Below are 24,164 nucleotides of genomic sequence, written 5' to 3'. Positions count from 1 at the left end.
GGGAGACCCTGTCTTTAAAAAGAAAAATCATTCATTGTTTTTTAACCATCTTCAACTTGGCTTCTTTCTTCCCACTTTAATAAAACCACCCAACAAGATCACCAACTTCCCATATAATCTCTCTATGCCTGTTTCCTCATGTATAAAATGGGAGTAACAGTGCCCACCTTGTAGGGTTGCTGTGGGATGTTTAAACAATTTAACATACATAAAGCACAAGAACAGTGCCTGGTATATGATAGGCACCAAATATGCACTAGCTCCTATACCATTAGGATAGTCTGGATACTTGTTTTCCCGAGGTTCTAACTTTTTGTTTCTAGCTTACTTAACGATGTATGCGTCCTTCAGCAGAAAACTGCCTTAGCTTTTTGGTGGGAGCAGGGCAAGGGAAGAAGAGACAGAAAATAAACTATTTAATCCCCATTAAGCAATGCGATCTCTACTGAAGTTCAGCTAAGTACCTAACTACCATATAATTTTATAAGGATGAGCGACCTGCCCCAATCCAGTCGCCAAATCAAACTCACTCTTTGCACCCTCTCACTCCTGTGCTTTCCTGACTTGATTTTTGCATTTTTCCAAGCTTAAGACCCTCCTGTCTATATTCATTCACTTCATACTTCTCATATCTTGACTTCTACTTTGACTGCATGCTCTCTGACACCAGACTAAATTATATTTCCGGGAGCTGCCTCTGGGTGCTAAGCACATAGAAAGCAGCCTATACATATATATAGTCACACCTTGCTTAAGGACGGGGATACCTTCTGAGAAATGCATCATTAGGCAATTTCGTCACTGTGCAAACATCATGGAATCTACTTACACCAACCTAGATAGTACAACATACCTAAGCTATAATATGGTGTAGCCTACTGACCCTAGGCTACGAACCTGTACAGCATGTTACTGTACTGAATACTGCAGGCAACTGTAACACAACGGGAAGTATTTGTGTATCTAAACATAGAAAAAATAGAGTAAAAATATGGTATAATTTTATGGGACCACTGTCACATATGTGGTCTGTAATGGACCAAAACCTCACCATGTGGTGCATGACTGTATCATCAAATAAGACACAAGGCAGTTAACTGCTAATCCTACATTCACTATCAAGTGATCCCCAACTTGTCCATTTAACATTTTGAAAACCACAATTCATTTAAAGTTACATTAACTTTAGAGAGAAAACTTCACACTACTTTAAGTATTCCCATAATCCCTCCCTAATTTCATTATTATTCATAACATTTAAATACTCAACAGATAAACAGATATTTTGGCTCGTTTTACATATAATGGAGGAAAACTATAATCTTCTAAAATCACCACTATAAATGCAATAAGAAAAAATATAAGAGTATAAAAAGTTGGGGGAGGGAGGAGGTAAAAATCAAAGGAAACAAAAAAGCTGGCATGACATAAGAAAAATAAAAAATTCAACTACAGAACTATTAGAAATAATAAATATTCTACAGGGGGCTTATTAAATACATAAAATATTAACTAATATACAAAATAAAAAGCTTTCTTATATATAACCAGATAGAAGATAAAAGTGGAAAAAAAGATGCCATTTCCAGCAAAAAAAAAAAAAAACTTAAATATATAAAACAGCAAAAAAATATTTTAATGTTTAAAAATGCTATCAGGAACTCAAAATGAGACTTCAACAAATGAAAAGGTTGTTTTTCCTATTCTTGCATATAAAGGTACATCATAAAGCTGTCACTTATTCTATAAATACAAAGAAATCCTAACAGTACACTGAATCCATGTAATAGAAGCCAATCACTGGGGAGCAAAGTAACTTGAAAAGGATGTAAGGAAAGGTTCTGGGTGATGGAAGTGTTCTGTATTTTGATCTGGGATTGCACAAGTGTATACATAGGCAAACTTATTGGACTGCAATGCTTGTGCATCCAGCTGTACATAATTTTACCACAATAAAATAAAAAAAGTGATTCCAACAGAAAAACTGGCAGAGGAGGGGTACAGACTAGACTAGATGGGTTGTTTTTAGAAGTTCATATAAAATAAACAAGATAGAAGCCAGAAAAAAACTTCTGAAAAGGAAGAGAAATAAAAGGGAATTAGACCTAGCAGAAAACACAGCATAAACTACAATAATAAAAACAGGATGGCTCAGGTCCCAAACAGGCAGATGGGTCAATGGAAACAATGGTACCAAATACACGTGGAAATTTTGTAAATGGTAAAGGTGGCATTTTAAATCAGTTAAGACAAAGATGGATTATTTAATAAATGGTGTAGGGACAAATGGATGGATATCTGGTGAAGAAAATAAAGTTGGAACCATACGTAATTGCCTACCATAGAATGGAAAACAGCAAATTGGGGAAAAACATTTCCAAAAAATAGTATGGAGCCAATTTGTAAAATTAATCCTACAAATCTAGGAAAATGAGCAACAAAGCAATAGAAAAATATGCAAAGACAAGGACAGTTCAAAAGAAAGAAAACACAAACAGCCCTTAAAAGATGAAAGACGTCTAAGGGTAATAAGAAGCAGGCATCCTTACACAGTGCTGGTGGAATGGAAGTTGGACAACCTCTACAGGCTACACTTCAGCAATACATAAAATTACAAATGCACATACGCTGGCCTAGGAACTCTACCTCTGGAAATTTATCCTATGCATTTAAGTGCAACATGGCGTATGCACAAGGTAATCCACTGCACCATGGCTTTTGATAGCAAAAGTCTGAAAACTACCTAAATATGCATCAGAAAGGAGTTAAATGGTATACCAGTATAATGATGTTATGGACTGTCTGTGTCCCTCCAAATTCATATGTTGAAGGCCTACCCTCTAACTTGATAGTATCTGGAGGAGAGACCTTTAGGAGGTAACTAAGCCTCTCATGACTATATTAGGTCATGAGGGTGCAGCCCCCATGATAGGATGAGGAACAGACTAGAGCTCTTAGGGGCCATGTGAGGATACATCCAGAAGCCGGCCACCTATAAAGCCAGGAAAAGGACCCTCACCAGGGAACCAAATTGACTAAGTAGCCTAATCTTGAACTTCCCGACCTCCAGAACTGTGAGAAATAAATTTCTGTTGTTTAAACCACTCAAGTTATGGTATTTTGATATAGCAGCCCAAACAGAGTAAGACAAATGGAATACCACAAAGATGTTAAAAAAGCATGCCATTTACATACTGATATGACTGATATAAAATAATCTCTCAGCTATATTAAAACAAACAGCAGGCCACGTGCGGTGGCTCACACCCGTAATCCCAGCACTTTGGAGGCCAAGGCAGGTGGATCACCTGCAATCCCGGCTACTCAGGAGGCTGAGGCAGGAGAATCACCTGAACCTCGGAGGCAGAGGTGGCAGTGAGCTGAGATTGTGCCACTGCACTCCAGCCTGGGCAACAAGAGTGATACTCCGTCTCAAAAAACAAACCAACAAGCAAAAAACAAAAAAGCAAAAGGTGATACATATTGCATGCAACAATTTACATTAAATAAAAAGGGAGGGAGCAGAGCAGAGGCTATACAGGACTGTATATATGTATGACACCTATCCTTCATTGGCAAAGCCAAAATCCATAAAGCTGTGAAAAATACGTTTTTAAAATAAGTTTAGTACAAACGTATTTGGTGGTAAAACCTGACGAGACGTAGCATAAGATTTTATAATCTTTATTCACCCTACTTGTATTTGTTATGCTTTTATAAAAATATTAATGTCTTTGATTATTTCTGGGTGGTGTTGTTGTTGTTGTTGTTTGAGACAGAGTCTCACCTCTGCCGCCCAGGCTGGAGTGTAGTGGCACGATCTCAGCTCACTGCAACCTCCGCCTCCTAGATTCAAGAGATTCTCCTGCCTCAACCTCCCAAGTAGCTGGGATTACAGGCGTACGCTACCACGCCCAGCTAATTTTTGTATTTTTAGTATAGACGGGGTATCACTATGTTGGCCAAGCTGGTCTCAAACTCCTGACCTCAGGTGATCCGCCCGCCTCGGCCTCCCAAAGTGCTCAGATTACAGGCGTGAGCCACCGCGCCTGGCCTATGTCTGTATTTTTTACAGAAATGTTAATGTGTTTAATCATGAGGCTACAACCTCTTACTAGGGATTTTGGATAACACGGTAGATGTGCTACATTATCTTTCCACAATTGCAAAAAAAGCCTTCATTCTAAAATACATCTGGACCAAGGATTTTGAACAAAGGATTATATACTTAAACATATATAAACTATCTTTGGAAGTATTCACAGGAATTTTAACAGTTTCCAGGCAGAAGAACTAGGTGGCTACACAGAGTAGAAAAGGAGATTCTTTATCTTTTTAAATCTTTGGAATTTTGAGTCAAAGTGAATTCATTACTACTTAGTCAAAATATAAAATGTAAACAAATTAAAACATTAAGACTTTTAAATTCTCAATAGTAACAGCCAAAGCTAGATGCTTTGGTTTTTGTTTAACTGAAAAGTGACCCTTTCTCAAGTCACAGAAAAATCCACACAGCAGTAGCTTTTCTTTATCTTACCTTTGGTTGACCCAATGGCATCTGAAAATCAGAAAGCCATCCTTCCTGGAACAAGTCAGAAAATGGTGATTTTTCTACCCAATTAATGACTTTTAGGAAATAACATCTTATGGTTTTGATGTTTCCTGCGAAGCAAAGCAAGTGCTTGTGTGTGGCTATTTTTCGTTTCTAGTTTCCCCAGAAATATGGTGGGTGGCAGGCTTGAGTCTCTCAGCACCAAGAGGCAGTACTGGAGGACTATACTTCTCAATACTGGAGAGAGACTTTAAAAAGTGTTTCTAGTACAGATCCAGCCTTACATCATAAGAGCTTCAATACAGAGGAGATTGAGAACTCTGGTTAGTACCTGAGTAGCATCTTTTCTACTGTCAGCTTTTCATATTTCTCATATACTTATTTTTATACCCTGTTGTATTCCAAAATGAATTCATAAGGTTTGCCTTTTCTTATGATTTGGATTTTGACTAATGTGCACCACACTCTCAACTTAAACCAGGAATCAGAAAAGAAGATATCTTGCTTTCTCAGGTTTATCGAGTGAGTACAAAGGCATGGCAAGAGATGTAAGGTTTGGAAGGCCCCAAATGCCCCAATGACAAAAGAAATTCCTAATGAAATGACTAACAATATTTGCTTCCTTGTGTTAGGACATAAATGTGCTTACGTTAATCCTTATCTTCTATCAAATTATACTCAGCTCACTGAGGGTAGAAACTGACTTCTATTTCCTTTGGTTCCTACATCACCAAATACCTGGATTAGTATAGTGCAATGCTCAGTAAATACTGCCGAAGTAAAAACCAGTGTCATCTCATAGTAGATGCTCTTGAGAAGGAACAAGAAATTTAATCCACCATTATAATCATAGAAACGCTAAACAGAAGACTTAGAAAACCACAGAAAATACAGAAAAGATAATATTTCTAAGTGGTACTAATAAATAATCTCCCTCATTTTTTAAGAGGCCTCCAGGCCTCAATGAATTGTTGTGGTTACCAGGTCTCTGACAAATCTGCAATCTTCACAGAATCGAAGATCCCAATAACACTAAATTTAAAAGATGTGACAGCATTCCATTTTCTTCAAATGTGTCACATGATAAAGCTATTCGTAGCTCCTAAATTCTCATTCCTTTAGATGTCTATAACAAACCTAGGAAAGCTTAGGCAATTTTCTCCTGTGGGAAAAGGCAAAAAATCGTGAAAGTGGCAAATATGTTCCCTTCAATATTTGCTTTTGGAACATTTCCAAATTTTAAGATAGAGAGGATTACTGGTCCAAATGTTAATATAAATCATCTCAGTCAATTCAGATTACATGAGATGATCGAATTTTAAATAAACCCCCCAGAGATGCAGAGTGAAACAAATGGCATATTCTGGAAAAATAGAATGGACACTGTGCATTAAACTGGTTTGACGTTTACTTGGCATTTTATGTTTGTTCAAAGTTAAATATAAGTGATAACAATAGCAAAAACTACCTGAATACTTGTATCTAGCACTCCAGCCGCCACAACAGTGCCAGGCACTTTACATGCAGTACCTTATTTAAACCTCACAGCCCTATGAGGTTATGTGCTATTATTATTCTCATTTGACAGATAATAAAACAGGCCCAAATATGTTATATAACCTGAACTAGCCTATACCACAGTTAGTTAGATTGGAGCACGATTAGAACTCAGGGCTGACCTTAAAACCCACGCTAGCAATCATTGTAAGGTTTGAGTTCCTTGACTTTCTAAAGAATGGCAGATTTTAACTAAATCTGAAATATAATAAAGGGTAACAGGAAACACAGGTATCTCTTGTATTTGTGATATAACCCACCTCCAAGAAAAAGAATGGAAGCTACTAAGTTTTCCAAAAAGGGGTCTCCTCTCTGTCTCTCTCCATACACATACGTATACACACATACACACACACACACACACACAATTTTAAAAACTGGATTTCAGTGAAATTTGGCCTGCACAGAGATGTGAAGTGGGCTTTTGTTTGGTGGGAACCCTTTCATATACCTTTTAAAAGAGCATAAATTAACTGTTTAGAGATGCCTTCAGTCTCATCCTTGATTATAAGCTTCCTGAGGATAATGAACTCATTTTATGTCTTCCACAAAGTCTCTGGGAGCATACGGTCTCATGAGAAGGCATGATGCTGTGGAATAAATGAAAACCTACCTTTCCAAGAATCTCTAGCTTATGGTGAAGCCTTCCTTTTGTTTTCTAAGTCTGGATATTAAAGAAAAAATTCAACTCAACACTTTTTTTGGCTTCTGAAAATTACAAAATTACAAAATCCTAACTTTGACTACTGTTCTTAACTTAGGCTTCTGATTATCACCCAAGAAGGGCTCTTTTTGTCCTAGTATGTTTTCTCAAGAACCACCTATCTGAGGAACAAGCCTTCTATAAAAAAAAGTTCTGACAGCCTCAGTTTATAGTTTTAAAGCCAAAAACATTAAGGCACTTGCCTAAAGCTCCAGAACTTGATGACAAAGTCCAGATGGCAGAACTGAGAAATGAACCTAGGTCTGATTCCTGGATTGCTCTAGCTCCACCTATTGACCTGAATGACAGGATAACTCATTTCAATACTCCTGTTACCTTTCAGTCAACTCACTTCTGAAATCAAAGTTCAACTTAACCTGCATTAAGAGTAAGAATGCAAGGCTTCTAAATGTTCAGGTAAAGAGCTCATGATTAAGACAATCAGCATCACAGTTCACTGACATAGGCAAATGATTCATATATAAAGCTATGTGGTTATAATGACTTCCTTGGACCACATGAATCAGAAAAGCTACTACCCATACCATTGACTTGACCAGAGACCTCTAGAGCACTGGAATCCTAATGTCAGACATTATTTTGTATTTCCACTCGTGCAACAAAGCATCTCAACCATGTAGATGACTGAAATATGTCAAAATTCAACCCGCTGGCAAAGCAGACCAACAAGAAGCAGGCTCCTATTCAACAACCTCTTAGCTCTAGGATAGTTGGGGACTAGTCATTTAACAACAAATTCCTTCAAGTTGTTTCACTGAACATCTCATCCTCACAAGGTCACTTTGATAATATCAGGCATGGAGCAAATAGTTAAGATTATAACCACATTAATTTGTATACAATTTATTCTTGCACTGATTTCCTTTCCAAATGGCATTTCCCCCAGGATCTAAAGGAGTATGAAGGATATAGTTTCCTATTCTGCCAGGACAGGACATTTAAAAGGAGCCCTTTTCATACTTACTAAAGGAATATATTTACTAACAGAATCTATGCTGTATCTCTTACTTTAAAGGATAATTTGAAGTGAAATTCAGAGTGACTGCTAATGGATACGGTGTTTCTTCTTGGGGTGATGACAATGTTCTGGAATTAGTGATGGTGATTAATGCACAACATTGTGAGTATACTAAAAACCACTGAAATATATACACTCTAACTGGTGAATTTTACATCAATTAAATTGCAATAAAGCTATTTTTAAAAACCAACAATTTGGAAAACAAAGTAACACGACTCTGGTTCTTTACACAGCCTGTGAGCTACTGCCAAAGGATTGTCAGTAACCCCTACTAGAATCTGACATACCTTAACTAGGTAAAGCAATAAAACTTTGGTATCTCAAAGATTTTCAACCCTCATCTTAAAAAAGTATTATTTTCTTATTTCTTCATTTCCACTTTACAGCAAATAATAAGAAACTCATTAGTTAACTCATTTCATATTCTTTCAAATCCAAAACAAACGCTAAACTGTATTTAGTAAGTGGAAAAGAGCTTTAACTTCGATAAATCAATTATTTTGAGTTTTAGGCTCATATTTTGTACCAATTGTGTTAATACAAGTTAGAACTTAAAACCAAACATTTCAAGTAAACATTTCTAAAATATTAGAAATATTTCTAATAAGACATTTATGTGGTTTTGTCCTCAATTTTCCACAAAATAAGAGTCACCAAAAACCTTTCAAATAATATTCACAAAATTATAAATGCAATCATTTTAGACCCCTACTGAAATACCTGTTTATGAGTGCCTGTGTGTGGATTACGTACATGCACACACACAGACACACATAAACTAGCACATACACAGAAACACACACTCCACAACCTACTTTATTTATCATATTAAAAAAATATTTAGACAAGATTTTATTTTAGGACAGTGAATGACCTACACGTGATTCAAAAGCCCATGTCATCATAAAAGATAATGTACATGAACTGACCATTTAGCCATCTGATGTGACAGTTGCATGAAGCTTCCAAAACTTTATGGAGAACATTACGGTTTTTTTTTAAGGCTTGATTTTAAATATTATCAATTACAAAGAGCTTTTCATCAATCCGACTTTTATTGAACACTTACTATATTCCAGGCTAGGTGGTGGAGAAACAGATGCAAGACAGGCCTGCCCTCAAGGAAGTCCCATTTTGATTGCTTGCTTTTGTCAGGCACAGCACTAAACATGTTCACTTAGAGCATCTGACCTCCTAGGTTTAACGTTAACCACAGCAGGGGAATCTGAGGTAACCATTACAAATGACTGTAAGGCTGCAAGACTGGAAAAAATAAAATTTAGAAATAAATAAAAGCTGTTGTATATTTAGACCAAATCTAATTCTACTTCCTATTACACTTGAACTTCCAGATATACTGCTTAAAAAATGACCCAGAATATAACCATACCTTCCTTAACAGACATCACTTATGTAACTGTCTCATTTAAAGGTCCATCTATTATACTTCAGTCAAAGCATCTTCTTCCATGAAAGGATACTGTTCTTTACCTTCAAACCAAACCTCTTCATCTGAGTACGGTACTAAACAGTTGCTGAATGAATGAATGAATGAAAAAACAGATGTTCTAATTGCCAAGGAGGTACTTGCTGGATGCTTATCTCAAAACACAATGGACTGACGGACCAGAATTCTACTGGAAAGATCGCTGAATTTCAGAGGTAAAAATAGTAATCACTGGACAATGCCATGTAGTCAACATGTTATTAAATTCGCAGTAAAGACCAGGCAGGGAACTTTCAGAAATAAAAACGGAAAGTGTTCATCAGGGTACTTTAAAATGGACTTGGTTCTACCATCTCTGAATCGGGAACACAAATGCGAGACAAAGAGATGGGAGGGTGGGGTGAAAAAGTCAAAAGGTCACCACCGATGACCCTCAAGAGAAATGCGCGCTGACCACCGAAGCTCGGGCCAAGCTGGATGGACACCTCCCACCCGAGCCACGGGCCTGGGCACTGCCTTGCAGCCCAGAGCTGCAGGCCACTCTGGCCCTTTTCAGCGCTGCTGCCTGCGTTCGCCCAGAACGTTAGCACAAAGAAAGCATCGAGAAGCAAAATACGGTCCCTATGGGCGCGGGGCAGGCTTGGGGACCTGCCGGCAGAAGCGCTCTCCCCGGCTCCCCGCCGCCCCGGAGGAAGCCAGGGCGCGGCGGGCCGCAAAGACACCTCCGTCCGACCCTTGCCGAAGTGTTTCAGAACTTGCCACCCACCCCCCCGCTCCATTTTCTTCTCCCGCCGCGGAGGCAGGACCCACGCGAAGAGGACGCGAGAGGACAGGCGGGCGGGGCTCGCGGCGGCAGGCGGGCTGGCGGGCAGCGGAGCGCACCCAGGTCCCGCAGCCCCACGCCCCCTCGGCTGGCCCCCGCCTCCGCGCCGCTATTGTTCCCGCGCCGCCCCCGCCCGCCGCGCGCTCCCGCCCCCACTCCCAGGAGGGGGTTACGGCTGAGGAGAAGGCGGCGGCGGCGGCAGCGGCACAATAACATAAACACGACGGGGCCGCCTGCCGTCCCGGCCCTGCGGCGTCCGCCGCACTCACCCGGCAGCGCAGCGAACGGCGACAGGGAAGCCCGCCAGCGGGGACAGGAGCCGTCCGGGGGGGTCGCCGCGGCCGTTACCCAGCGCTGCTCGCGGCTCCGCAATCCAAGCCGCGTCGTCCGGCCTCGGCCGCTCGGCTGAGTAACAGGGACGCGGGCCGTCACCGCGCACGCCCGCGCACGTCATCGCGCAGGGCCCCGCCCCCGCGCCTCCAGAGCGACCGGCGGGGCGGGGCGGGGCGGGGCGGGGCAGCCCCGGGGCCCGGATTGCGGGGGCGGGGCCGCCGCCCGGGGACGGGGCTACTCCAGGGGTTCCGAGAGGACTTGCGGAGGTCGCCTGGAGGCGGAGCCGCGGAGAGAGCCTCCGAGGGCTGTGGGTGAGGGGCGTGGCCTGGAGCGGGAGGGGCGGGCCCTGTGGCGGCACGTGGCGGCGCGTGGCCCCAGGGGACCGCATCTGGTTGGCGGCGGTAGCCAGGTCAGAGCTTAAGCCTTCGGGCCTCGTCGGCACAGGGTTGAAGGGCAGGTGCGTTTAGGCCTAACCTGCGCAGCGAACAGGCACCCCCTTCCGGTACACACCTGAGTGATGAAGAGCTGGTTACCTTGACCGACAATATGTTCCATTCTGAGGACACCTGTCCGGGTCCCAGAAACCTTCAGAGAGATAAGTGTTCTCTTCAGCTGCCCGGGAAAAGCTGCCTCCAGTTTTTCCAAAATCCACCTCCTCCGAGATTCCTTGCAAATCCACCTCTTCCCAGATTCCTTGCATTACCTGGTTTACTTCTGAGGCCCCACAAAGCGTGTAAATGTTACAGAAGCGATAAACTGACAAGCCCTTTAAATATCCAACAACGGGTGGAAAGGCGTTTAAATTACCTACATCCATTCGGTAGAATACATTTTAGCAATTTAAATGCCATGTGTTCAAGGAATTCTTAACAACATAGGAAAATGTTCACAATATATCATTAAGAGAAAGAAGCAAGAAACAAGTCATATATAGAATGGTCCCACTTTGATACTATATATACACATAGAAAAAACCTGGAAAGAAATACACCAAATTATGTTAACAATGGTTCATCATTGGACTATGGAATAAAGGGTGACTTGGTTCTCTTTTATACTTTGGGTATTTTCTCATGTTTTCCGAGAGGAATAGTTATGTTCACAATCGGTAACAAGTAAGTTACTTTAATAATGAATATATAAATATTTGTTGAATAAATGAATGATTTCAGGTAAACTACTTTCCTATTACATGTGGGGCTGGCCTGTTTCTGGTGATTCTGAAAGCGAACATACAGATGATTATTCATTCATTCTCTTCCCATTTCCTCTCTCCCTCCCTCTCAACCCTCTTAATTTCCTTCCTTCCATCCTTTATTCCTGCAATAATTATTTATTGCATGCCCATTCAGTGCCAGGCAATACAATAGAGTTTACAGATTTAATCACTGTACTATGAAAGTAATAACAGTAAACGCAAAATTATCACTGTTTTATAATACAAGTTGTTAAGGATACATAATACTATGAAACCAATTAATACACTAGTTAATAAGGCCAGAAAAGATTTCCCTGAGGAACCGTCACTTGAGCTGGGAATAGGTTTGACTAGACAGAGAATATTTTAGAGGCAACTTTGCACGCAAAGGTCCTCTGATGAGATTAAGCAGGATAAGATGGAGAAATTCAGGAAAGGCCAGCTCTGCTGGAGGAGCAAGGAAGGAGCTATGAGATGAAGTCAGGAAGATTGGTAAAGGGACCAAACGTAGGACATCCATATTGGCCATGTTGAAAATCTTTTTATCCTAAGTGCAATGGGAAGCCCCTGACATATTCAGCAAAGGGTGTGGCATGGTCAGAATAGCTTCTTGAAAAGATTCCTTATTGGAAAGAGCCCAGGTGGATGTAGGAGTAGCCTAGACGGTAAGAGGTGGAAGCTTGATCTAGGGTGATGGTCATGGAAATAGTTGATGGACATGGAAAGATCTGTGAATTATTTAGGAGGTCCAACGGGCAGAACTTACACATTCTCCAAGTGATGGGTTATGTGGGGCAATGAAGGAGAGGGAGTCATCAAGGAAAACTCAAAGGTTTCTGGCTTGTGGCCAAGGATGGATGTTAGTGCTGGTTTACCAAGATGGGAATCTTGGAAAAGGACCAGACTGGCATTAAAATATCATGAGAGCAGGCTGTTTGGCTGTTTGAAGGCTTTTGAGATGCCCAAAACTGATGTTAAGTTGGTGGTTGGATATACAGAGCTGAGGTTCAGCTAGTTAAGAGACGAATCATTGACAGTGAGTGATTCCTTGAAGCCTTGGGATAGATGGGTCAGCCTAGGCCTGAGGAGAGGGCCTGCAACCAGGCTTGGGGAACTTCAGTGTTAAAGGGCCACAAAGGGGAAGATGAGTCTGTGATGAGCTGCCAGGGAGATAGAAGGATAACCAGGAGAGAGGTGTTCAAGAAGAAAGGGCTGATCAATAATATTAAACATAAGAGGAGGCTTGGAATCCTGGAGTAATAGAACCAGAAGTGAATTAGAGTGGGCTGGGAAATGAATGGGAGGTGAGAAAATAAAGGTGGTGAATATGGATGAGTCAGGCAGTGAAGTAGGACACAAGCATATTTTACATCTGATGGGAAGACTGTTGAGAGGGAGAGGTTGAATACACACAAAAGAGAAGGAAGACGTGTGTTTCCAGAGAGAACGGGGTGTGATTGAGTGCACAGACAGAGGTACCACCTACTCTTCACCAGACAAATTAAAGGCCTGGAGGTAACAAAAAACAATACAACCCTTAGAGCTGTTGTGAAGTGAGGGGAGTTGCTGGGAGCAGAGCTCCAGAGTTTCACGCCCAGTTCTGTGATGCTATTGTTAATAACCTCCTCTGTCTCACTCCACAGAGTGAGCTTCGGACTTAGTATCAGTCTACCATGGTCAGCTTCTGATTATCTACAACTAGAAAGAACATTCCACATATTTACATGTGTGCGTTTGTGTGTTTGTGTGTGTGTATGATTGATTTCAGAAAGCATTTTGCTATTTCTGATGGAATGTAATTATCTCTGATATTCTGCAAATTCAAAATGCTTTTTTGTAACCCAGATGCAGTGTTGGGCCTTCTTCTTCCTTTTCATGCAATTCTTTCTTGTCAACCTATTAGGGTTCCTTGTTAACCTATTAAGGGGCTGACTCAGAAAAAGAAGAAAATATAGTGAATTCAGGTTTCTTGTCTCTTGTCCCAGGGGAGCTGTCTTGGGGACACCTGGTCTTTGGATACCTCTGAGGCTGGGATGGGGAAAGGAGAGAAGAGGAACTGTAGGCCTTTCAAACTCAGTCTCTGCTGGAGCCCTGAGGGATGTTGAAGAAGAGGTTGCACTCTGCCAGAGTATCTCTTCCCTTGTCATCCCAGACCACACACAATGGATTGCACTGAAGATGTTTCTTTGGCTAAGGTAGTCAGGTGAATATCACCAAGCTGTTCAGGGTGCAGAAACTGAAAGCTGAGACTTCAACTTACTTCCTAATTCCCTGACCTCACCCCAGGGGTGGGGAGTTGGGTTGGTGGGAAGGTACTTACCAACTAAAGCCTGCAGAAGGGCATCTCCAAGGACACTCCCTCTCCCCTGACTCCACCTCCACCACCATCCTTCTCTGTTAGCCTTGCTTTCAAGCCTCCCAGTCTCGTCTCCCACCCATGTCTCCAGTCAAGTCTACTTTTCCCCCAACAGGAGGGAGAGGTTCAGCACCTTGGTCAGTCAGTCCCTGACTCAGGGATGTTCTTTGAGAATCTTTCAAGGTAGAGCCTGCTGGCTCCCGATAAAGCAAGACAGACCCTGGATGCATGAGTAGAGGAAAGATGAGTGTTCGTATTGTAAATCCATCCTCCAACTGCAAGAACTGTGGCTCTTCAGGGGTAGGAAAGGGCCAAAAATGGCCCGAGCTCCTCAGTCGCAACTTGAACAAAATGAAGTGGAGACAGAATGGGCAGAACTCTGATTTGAAGTTACAAGTGGTACCCTGTTTTTGCTTACAGGTACATGCAAGAGAGAACCAACTAAGCTAGTCAAGTTTATAGATTGAGTACACATGCATATTTCCATGGGAAAAAAAAAAGGTCAGCATTTATTCCTCTAAGATGATGGTTTTCAAATTGTGGTTCCCCAGACCAGCATCAGCTGAGAACTTGTCGAAAATGCAAATTCTCATACTCACCTTAGACCGGCTGAGTGAGAAACCTTGAGGAAGAAGCCCAGCAATCTGTGTTTTAATGAGCCCCCCAAGGCATTTCTGATGCCCATTTGAGTTTGAGAATCCCAGCAGCAGGACACTGACTCACAAGTCACCCTGCTCATTTTAATCACCTGGGTGGGGAGGGGCTTAAAACTGCCCACACCCGGCTGAACGTGGTGGCTCACACCTGTAATCCTAGCACTTCGGGAGGCCGAGGCAGGTGGATCACGAGGTCAGGAGTTCAAGACCAGCCTGACAAACATGGTGAAGCCCCATCGCTATTAAAAATACAAAAATTAGCTGGTCGTGGTGGCGCAAGCCTGTAATCTCAGCTACTCAAGAGGCTGAGGCAGGAGAATCACTTGAACCTGGGAGGTGGAGGTTGCAGTGAGCCAAGATCACGCCACTGCACTCCAGCCTGGGTGACAGAGCAAGACTCCGTCTCAAGCAAAACAAAACAAAACAAAACAAAACACTACCCACACCCAGGCTCCATGTCTGGTGCTGCTTCTCCAGTGGTCTGGGGTGGAGCCCAGGCTTCTGTAGCTATTTTCACATCCCCTCAGGTAATTTTAATTTGTAGCCAAAAATGAAAGCCAGTGCCCTAAGAAATTTGGCATATTTTCTGTTTTTTAAAATCTCAGAGCAACTGGACGGAACATCTTGCTCTCCATTAGCTTTTGTGCTTTCATTCTTTATTCTTACTTTCATTATTGGTTCTTTTTTTCCAATGTTTTGCCCACCTCCCACATCTTACACATATGCTAAATTGTCCTCTCTCCATCCACACCCACTGCCTTAGCTTGGGCTGCCATCACAAAATATCATAAACTAGGTGGCTTAAGCGACAGAAATTTATTTTCTCAAAATTCTAAAGGCTGGAAGTCTGAGATAGGAGTGTACCAGTATGGGCAGGTTCTGGTGAAGTCACCTTTCTCAGCTTGCAGGCAGTCACCTTCTTGCTGTGTCCTCACATGGCACAGTGAGAGAGAGAGAGACAGAGAGAGAGAGAGAGAGAGAGAGAGAGAGAGAGAGCAAGCTCTCTGGTGTCTCTTCTTATGAGGATGGTAATTCCACCATGTGGGCCCCACCCTCCTGACCTCGTCCAACCCTAATCACCTCCCAAAGGCCCCACCTCCTAATGCCATTACAATGGGAGCTGGGGCTTCAACACATGAAATTAGAGGAGACAGAGACACAATTCAGTCCATAGTACCCAGAAACTGAAGATACTCAGTGTTCATCCCCTGGTGAAAAAAATATAAAGGAAATTGAGTAGGAGAGAAAGAATATATTATTGAAGTCATACAACCTGTAAATAAAATATTTGTTGTTTTAAATAAATAAATGTTTTAGAAGAGAGCTTTCTACCAGATCTCTTAGCATCAACACCCTACCCCATCTACAATTATTAGCTAAGAATTTCTTTGAGCCCAGTGAAATTTTGCCTTTCATAGCTCCTGCACTGTAGAACTTGTGCCAAGGTCCCATTGTGGAGAGAAAAAAACACTTCATTACCGGCCCCCTCCACCCCTATCTCCACCTTTACCTCCTGGCCTTCACCCTCACCCTTCAGATGTAAAACTGGAGCTCATGCTAGACTGGCAGGCGTTCCACCAATGACCCTTTGGCAGAGAGACCCCTGTGAATTCCCAACCTTGGCCAACAGTCCTACTCATTCTTGGCTAGATTTGAAAAGACTCTTTGTGGCATCATTGGGGAATGAGAAAGAGATTCTGGCATCACTGGAGAGTTAAGAGTCTCTGCAGGTGGCAGGGTTTTGAGCCCCTAAGAAGGCAAGTGATGTGTTTCCCTGCCGCAGCCTTGCCAGCGACCTCTGCTGGGGCATTCTCATGTTCCTGACTCAGAGGTGATCCCTGAGGCCCTCTGATGCTCCTGAGAAGGTGCTGTTGCTTCTGGAAAGTGGAGATTAGAAGACAATTTGAAGGAATTTTCAATGGCTTCTTAAACCTGTTCCTGAAGCAGATTCCCAGTCAATGACAGCTTCACTTCTGAGGGTAGGTTGCATTGCTTCTCTTGCCAAAAACCTACAGGATTCACTCTCAGCTGAGGGTTGGCATAGCTGGTCAGCCTGGCCAGCTTGAGGCTTGTCGTGGTCTGGGGAGCTAGCAGAGGCGAGTAGGGTTTTTGGGCTTGGGAAAAGGCAGAGGGAGGTATCATAACCCTTCAAGGTGTGGGTCTCTTAAAGGAGGGACAGCTACACAGGAAAATAAGTGAAGCCAGGCATGGTGGCTTACACCTGTAATCCCAGAACTTTGGGAGGCCAAGGTGGGAAAATCATTTGAGCCCAGGAGTTTGAGACCAGCCTGAGCAACAAAGCACAAAGCGAGGCTCCAACTCTACAAAAAAAAAAAAAAAAAAAAAAAAAAAAAATTAGCCAGGCCTGGTGGTGAACACTGTAGTCCCAGCTACTCATGAGGCTGAGGTGAGAGGATTGCTTGAGCCCAGGAGGTTGAAATTGCAGGGAGCCATGATCATGCCACTGCACTCCAGCCTGGGTGGCAGAGCAAGACCTGTCTTAAATGAATAAATAAATAAGCGTTCCTCCCCAAATGCTCCAGCCATGCTTGAGGAATAAGCAATCCAGGGTAGATAGGGCAGAAATCTATTTCTGGGAGTGCTAAGTCATGAAGACTGGATAAGGTCTCAAACCCACACCCCAGCTCACCACTTCCCTTGCCCCTTATAGTATTCTATTTCCTTGAAAAGCCAAAGTGTGGTTGGTACTGCCAATCTGTGCAGAGCAGGGAGCAGGACTTCTCTTTGGCATCAGCAGGAACAACAGTGATATCACAAATACCCTCTTCCCAAAGGCAGGGCCATGGTATGAGATTCTCTCTATCCTCAAGCCATCAAGCAAGGTCCACTACAAGGGTGTGCCATAGTAGTAATGGGGACCCTCCCATTTGAAACTCTTTGTGAGGGCACCTACCCACGCACTCAGAGAAGGAAGAACCACACAAACTACACTGGATTCAAATATTTGGCCCCATCTAGCCTCACAGCAGAGTGGGACATCAGAACCTAAGGGGCAGAATTTCCTTCACTGTTTCTGAGGTCTGCAACCCCAAAGGGAGACTGGAAAGGGCTGTAAGAGGCAAGCCAAAGAAAACCAAGTATCAAGAGCTGGCCTCTGAGGCACAGATTTTAACCAAAAGTGATGGGGGAAAAAACTACACGGAAGCAAAATTCCCCTGAGGAAACTAGCCAAGGCACCAGAAATCTCCCCACCACATCAGTCCTGCAGCTTATACATCTATCTAAGGCAAGACATTTACGAGTGCCAAGGTAAACGGTGAGCTCAAGGGTTCTCAGGTGGTGCTCCGCTGAGATGGAAAGCCGTGGATTCTCAGTGACACAATTGTGGACTTTTCTCTAGAGTCCTTGTCAACAGAGGTAGAGAAATAGAGACAGCATTTGGAGGGGTGTATCTGGGAGCTGGGTTTTTTTCCTGGGCATGTCAAACGGAAAGATGGACATCAAAGCAGTTGAAGATGCCCCAGAGATTATCACGGTAAGGACTCTGGGGCCCAGGCTGGGAGGGCAGTGAGGCCAGGAGAGGACAAATATATTGGGGCAAAATTTACACAGGGAGCAAGGTTTTCAGTTCTTTAGAACTGAGGATGGTGGTAAATTCAGATGCGAGCATATAAGAAGGAGATGGACAGAGAAGAACTGGTTGAGACACCATATTTTAGGTTTCCCGTGTGGAGTACCCTATGCATATTCACACATGTGTATGGCTGGTCCATTGCGGAAGTGAAGATCACTCACAGTCAGGGAATATGAGCCTCTTCTGTTGGACTCCTAGTTGGATCAGATGCCCCCAGGTTGTCCAGGATGAGTCCAGTTTATACCTGTTGCCCCAGAGTGATTATTAATTGTGTGTCTGGCACTTTCAAAAGCATCCAGGTTTGAATGACTAAATTATATAATCCCTTTCCTATGCAGCAAATTCTTTGGGCAGCACTGGCTTCATGAGAATTTGGCCTGTGCAGTCGCATGGGACCCTGCTCTCACAAGGAGTCCATGGCTGGTTTAATGCTCTGCTGTTGCCATCTTGCAATTCTTATAATTTCATCTTTGGACTTGTGTTTTGTGAGTGCAGTCTGATGGTACACTGGAGCACAAGCATGGGCAGAGGAGATATGCCAGGCAGTAGGGCATGCAGCATGGGCCCAGGCCCACTGTCCAGCACACACGTGGGCGTGGGGCAGCCTGAGGCACTGTGAGACTTTGAAGGGACAATTGGAACCAGAGCATGGGCCCAGATTGGTGTTGGCTATGGCAGCAGCAGCAGTAAGAGATACTGGCCATATCTCAGAGACAGGAGGGGCTAGACTGGAACCCCAGTGGGACATGTCTCCTCATCAGTACCCAGAGCCCATTTCAGGGCATCTGCACTTTGGCCTAAACTATGGGACAGAAACTTTCCATGCTGGGGCAGTAAACTTTGGTAGCTACAAACTGTACATTTATCACAAAACTGTACTCTTATTACCAAATAAAAATGCAACAAAGACATTGCAATAAAGCATATCAAGGAATTATTAGAGCTCTTCAAAGAGTTTAGAATATTTGCTTTTGAAAACTGCTACAAGATTGCAAACTGAATATCCACAGGCTTAGAAATAAAAATTAAGATAAACTATTGTCATATTCAATGAAAAAGAATACTATCTTCCTATGAAGCTTCAGATAAACCAATTATTAATGAGGAAGACATTTTAAAATTAACTTTCTTTTGTGATAGAAGATACACATGCTGGCCTCACTGCCCTCTCAGCATTAATGTATAAATGGGTATTTTAAATTATAGACAAACCATAAAGACATTTTGTTTCCTGTACAACTTCCACAAATTACAGAAAATGTCAGAGGAAACATTAAAATGCCATTGTTTAAATTTACATTTGAAATTATACAATTTATGTGAAATTAAGTTGTATGACAAGTTAAACATTTTTAGAAAAATTGTTTCTTAAGAAGCATCAGTTCCAGATGTACTAAAATTTGTATTTTGAAATAACTTATCATAAATTTATTCTAATGTTGTCACAATCTAAAAAATAATATTTCCAAGAATAATCACATCTGTAGAATGATCCTTCTCAAAATTTAAAATTACCAAAAATTATCTTTGTGCACTTGCCAAGAGCAACTGACATTGCTTTTAATTATATTAATTGAAAATTAATTGTTTTTAAAGTGGCTAAAGCTATACATTTTAATGACCTGACAAACATATTTTTGGAAAAGTGATCCAGAAAAATATTATGATTAATCAAAATACCACCTTAATAATACTTAATAAAGTATTATTGCTTATTGTATTATATAAAATTATGATACCATAAATAGGTTTGGGGAGCAATTTATAGATTTATAATGTTAGTCATGAATTATTATTACATCATTTCATTTGATAAGTAATATGATACCTTAAAAAAGCAATCTTTATATTTTAGTACCTTTAATGACACTTTTTTCTTGCTTTTTGAACAAGGGCCCACCCCATCTGCATTTTGCACTTAGTCCTACAAGTTATATAGCTGGCCCTGTCTTGGGTACTGAATTCACCAAAGATAATTCTATGGTATGGTGTGATGTGGTATGGTATAGAAATGTGCCCAAATACCTTGTGAATGTCAGGGAATACGGAAACCCAGCAGGGAGGCTAGGCAAAGGAATAGTAGGTCCCTTGAAGCAGGAGGGCTTGGGCCCTGGGAAATGGGAGCCTGTACTTGAGCAGTCATCTGTGTCTTCAGGCAGAGCAGAAGGCAGTTAAGGTAAGGAGAGGAGAGAAGCGTCTTTGTGGAATCCTGGGTCACCACTTTTGATGGGTTGGGTTTCCTCTCAGCAAGGGTCAAGTGAAAATGCCCCCAGATAGGATTAATTATCTGTGCTCAGCCACAAAGGAATTACCTCAAGGATGGGTGGGAGGAATCAATCAGGAAGTTTAACTTTTAATTTTATTAGGGCTTGTCTCAGTCTGTTTGTGTTGTTATAAAGGAATACCCAAGGTTGGACTGTCTCTCTTTCTCTCTCTTCTGGCACTGGTGCAGAAAAACCATTAAGTTAAGCAAGGAAAAGTTCTTAGTGATCTTTAAAGTCCTCTATCCTTGGCCAGGGTTGAGGATAGGGGTACAGAGTTCAGCAGCTCATAAATGGGCCAATGTAGTATAGCAGGACACTCTGGTCTGGGATCCCTGGATTCTGGGGGTACTTGATAAGACACTGAGGCCTTGCCCAGGCCTCATTGTTCCCAATCTTTATTTTCTTGATGTAAACTCCCTGGGACATCTGGGGGGTTCCTGTGGAGATACTCTGTTTGGAAATACTGAGAACAGTCCTGTAAATATTCATCACTTAGAACTGGAGAGTTGTGAGGCAGGACCCAAGAATGACCACATTTGCTTGTTACTGACATCAGGACCCCTCTGAGGGGTCTTCAGTTGGTTTGGGGGAGTGATAAGAAAAAGAAGATAGTAAGAAGATTTGAGAGGGCATGGAGCATGAAGAAAGAAGATGAGACTCCTGGCATTTCATCTATGGTGGGATAGGATCAGGTCAGGGAGGGAGACTGGTGGCTGGGGATTGAATGCGGCTCCTGAGGAATCCAACCAAGGACAACAAGTCCCCAGGGTAATGACAAAGCCCCCTTTGGACCCCATGCATAGTGCACCCCTATGCTTTCTTTGCTACCTTCTGCGCTTCACCCACACCCTACTCTAGCACCTCTATGGTAGCCGGTCTCCCAGTCCAGGGCTGTTTATACCTGGCACCAGGCCCATGAGGTTCATTTTCAAACATGGAGATATTTACACAGAGCAAGAGGAAAAACACATATCGGGTTTCACCCTGAAATCCTGGTGCCTGACCCAGGTCTCTGTCCTCTGCCTCTACCCTAGACATAGACACACACACACACACACACACACGCACACACATGCACATTCATGTATACACACACCTGTATGCACATGCACATGCACCCACACAACACATACACACTGATATGGTTTGGCTGTGTCCCCACCCAAATCTCATCTTGAATTCCCAGGTAATTGAATCATGGGGGCAGGTCTTTCCTGTGCTGTTCTCATGATAGTGAATGAATCTCTCAAGATCTGATGGTTTTAAAAAGGGGGGTTTCCCAGCACAAGCTCTCTTCTCTTGTCGGCCTCCATGTGAGACGTGCCTTTCACCTTCCGCCATGACTGTGAGGCCTCGCCAGAGATGTGGCACTGTAAGTTAATTAAACCTCTTTTGTAAATCACCCAGTCTTGGGTACGTCTTTATCAGCAGTGTGAAAACGAACTAATACACACACAGAACAAGGAACTCTTTCCCCTTATCCCATGAGAACTCAGGCCAGGAACCACTGTCCTGGGGGAAATGAAGCCAGGCAAACTAGAAATCACCCTTCCTTCTAACTAGCTTTATATCCAGAGAGTTTTGAAATAACCAACAATATGAGGGAAAATAGTAGCAGGTGATAATTTTTCTCTGCTTCCCAAAGTGTAGATTGCCTGTGTTTCTTCTAATAGCTAGTCATGTGCCACTTAACAATGGGAATACATTCTGAGAAATACATCAATAGGAAATTTGATTGTTGTGTGAAACTCATATAGTGTGCTTACACAAACCTAGATGATACAGCTGCTACACACCTACGCTATATGGTACAGCCTATTGCTCCTAGGCTGCAGCGCATGCCACCACACCTGGCTAATTTTTGTATTTTAGTAGAGACAGAGTTTCACCATGTTGGCCAGGCTGGTCTTGAACTCCTGACTCAAGTGATTTTTCTGCCTTGGCATCCCAAAGTGCTGGGATTACAGGCATGAGCCACCACGCCTGGCCAATTACTGTGATTTTCATCAGAGTTAAAAACAAACAGTTTTGCCCCAGGATTCAGAGAATATTTGGAATTTTATCCCTGGGTTATCTTATCATTATTTTTCTCCTTCCCTCTGTCCTGTGACAGCTCAGAAATCTCTAAATGCTTTTAATATTGTGGTTCCAGGTAGACAATGTCATGCTAAGTATTCAGCCTCGGGACTAGGTAACCTCTGTCTTCTCCCAGGCTTGTTAAGGGCCAAGAGATGGACAGAGAGTGAGAAAGACATCTTGGTAAAGCAGACTCAGGGACATTGGTCCAGCTATTTGCTTCCATTTTCCCTCTAGTGGGCTGAACTGGTCTTCAACAGCTAGTCACAGTCACTTCTTCCATACTTGTCCAGCGTGGGACCCCTGGCTGGGGTCCTTAAGATCATAGGGTCACAGATGAGAAACAGCGTATTGGAATAAAGTCAGCAGACCTGCAGCAGTGTGCAATGCCTCCCACAGGGAATAAGGATTTTGCCCCTAGGTTGGGGATGTTGGTACCAATGTTTGGAACCCCAATTGCCCCAAAACCACTTACAGTATGCCCTTGGATCCTAACATTGTGACTGGAGGAGATGATCTGGCAAAAGGCCAGAGTGTTCTGTGGAGCTGGACTGAAGTCATGAACTTCATGCCAGACTCCATTTGGGTAACCATATTACACAACTCCATTAGGGTTACTGTTCACATGCCCAAATTCAGCAAATTTGCTCAATTATTGTATTCTTAAAATTTCTAGACATTTTATTTGTTTATCTGTCACATTTGGGAGGTAATTGTTGCAGTTTGCTGTTCCCTGTAGATATTTTCAAAGTTGTCTTTCATTTACTTAAATAAAATAAAAAGATCATTTTGGCTGGGCTTGGTGGTTCACACCTGTAATCCCAGAACTTTGGGAGGCCTAGGTGGGCAGATCGCTTGAACCCAGGAGTTTGAGACCAGCCTGGGCAACATGGTGAAACTCTGTCTCTACAAAAAAATACAAAAATTAGCTGGGTATGGTGGTGTGCGCCTGTGGTCCTAGCTACTTGGGAGGCTGAGGTGGGAGGATCATCTAAGCCTGGGAGTTTTAGGCTGCGGTGAGGTGAGATTGTGCCACTGCACTCCAGCCTGGGCAATAGAGTGAGATCCTGTCTCTGAAAAAATAAATAAAAAAGATTGTTTTATAATCAGTGTCTGATAAATTGCAGTGTCTGAAATCTCTCTCTCTCTTTCTCTCGCCTTCTTCCCTCCCTCTCCCTCTTGTGGATGTCTGATCTTATTTATTTGCTACTCTTAGAAAATCTTATTTTTGACTGGACTCAGAGGTAGAAGCTTTCAGAGAAAATAGCCTCGGTCTCTTGGCAATCTCTTTCTAGTGTTTTTCTTTGACCTCCTTCATTTCCTTGGCCAAAAGTTTAGCATATTCTACAGCTTCTTCCATGTATGTATATATATACATATATATATATTTTAGCATGCTGTTTCCTTAAAGCAATATGCTGATGTTTGAGTTGCCAGACATGTGGAGTAACACAATGGGGAACCTTGGGTGCTTTGGTCCTGGGTTTCTTACTTTCTTTATTGAGGAGTTTTCTCACAATGTGCAGGGGAACATCATGTTCCTTAGAGAGGTTGAAACATTT

The 24,164-nt window shown here is 42.5% G+C and overlaps 1 protein-coding gene across 27 annotated transcripts in view; it reads right to left on the bottom strand.

Annotated features, from left to right (window-relative positions):
* The window catches only part of MAPK8 (mitogen-activated protein kinase 8), a 127,986-nt gene extending 117,403 nt beyond the window's left edge, over positions 1 to 10,583 (bottom strand). For 11 of the 27 annotated variants that reach the window (XR_001706592.3, XR_001706591.3, XM_054659545.2 and 8 more), the window contains exons 1-2: positions 10,394 to 10,581; positions 8,924 to 9,117 (exon numbers count right to left, since the gene is read on the bottom strand). The gene's annotated coding sequence lies outside the window, so the exon portion shown is untranslated. Of the gene's footprint in view, positions 1 to 8,923; positions 9,118 to 9,244; positions 9,875 to 10,393 lie in introns of those variants that run through there. The other 16 variants (XM_016918233.4, XM_016918228.4, XM_054659543.2 and 13 more) reach the window with 6 other exon arrangements.
* Positions 10,584 to 24,164: the final 13,581 nt, after the last annotated feature.

Source organism: Pan troglodytes, chromosome 8 (assembly GCF_028858775.2).
Source record: "Pan troglodytes isolate AG18354 chromosome 8, NHGRI_mPanTro3-v2.0_pri, whole genome shotgun sequence".
Classification (NCBI taxonomy): domain Eukaryota; kingdom Metazoa; phylum Chordata; class Mammalia; order Primates; family Hominidae; genus Pan; species Pan troglodytes.
The sequence above is the reverse complement of the archived record's forward strand: the minus strand, read 5'-3'. Positions and strand labels throughout refer to the sequence as shown.